The sequence below is a fragment of the Cynara cardunculus genome (genome assembly GCF_001531365.2).
Source record: "Cynara cardunculus var. scolymus isolate 2C chromosome LG 1, CcrdV1, whole genome shotgun sequence".
In the NCBI taxonomy this organism is placed as follows: domain Eukaryota; kingdom Viridiplantae; phylum Streptophyta; class Magnoliopsida; order Asterales; family Asteraceae; genus Cynara; species Cynara cardunculus.
In genome coordinates, this window is record NC_037528.1 from 7185215 (window position 1) to 7186407 (window position 1193).

The window sequence follows — 1193 nt, forward strand, 5'->3', positions numbered from 1 at the left end:
GAAATTTTTTGAATAGTTGATTTGACATTAACATTGATATATATTTTTAAAATTTTTACGATATCTTCAAATTTATATTTTATTCAAAAATAAAATCATTATTGTCTTTTTTTTAAAACACATAATCTATACTATATTATAGTTAGGGTATGGAGCCGCGTCGTTCGTTGGCGTGCTCTTGAGGGGCTCACTACTTCCCTCAAAAGCGAGCAAGCAAAACACCAGCTCTCGACTGGGCAGCCCCTTGTTTTGACAAAAACTCTTAAAACCAGTTTTTTGTGCACGAAGTATTGTTTATTGATGCATATTATTTAAAATTTAAGATTACAAGTAAATAATGCATAAGTACAACTTATTAAAGTTCCATATCTGAATTCGTCTAACTAACTGCAGATAAACATAATCAAATATTGGATAAATATCTCATTTTAAATATAAAAAATCATAAAATATAATTATGATGATCATTAATAACTAACATAATTTAATTAAGAAAATTACACCAAAACACAAGAACATTTAAAAGGATTAATTAACACTGATATCGATATTTTTTTTTCAAAATTTTATGATATTTTTTAATTTATATTTTATTCAAAAATAAAAATAGTACAACTTTCTCAAAACCACATAAAACCAATGTTTACTTAAAATTCAAAATTACAAGTAAATTATGCAAAAGTATAACTTATCAAAGCTCAATTTTTGAATTCATATAACTAATTGCGGATAAATATAATCAAATAGAGGATAAACATCTTATTTTAAAATAATAAAAATCTAAAATATAATTATGATAATTATCGAGTTTTAACAAAATAATTAATTATTATATTTATAAGAAAATTATATTATTAAACAAAATATAAATTACTTCGTTATTATACATAAATTAAATTATAATAAAAAAATATTGAATTAAAAAATTACACAAAAAATGATGAATTTTAAATAGTTAATTTGATACGAATATCGATATATTTTTGTTATGCATAAAGTGCTGTATATTGATGCATATTACTTAAAATTCAAGATTATAAGTAATTATGCATAAGTATAACTTATCAAAGCTCGATGTTTGAATTCGTATAAATAATTACGGATAAACATAATCAAATAGAGGATGAACATCTCATTTTAAAATATAAAAAATCTAAAATATAATTAGAATAATTATCGAGTTCCAACAAAAT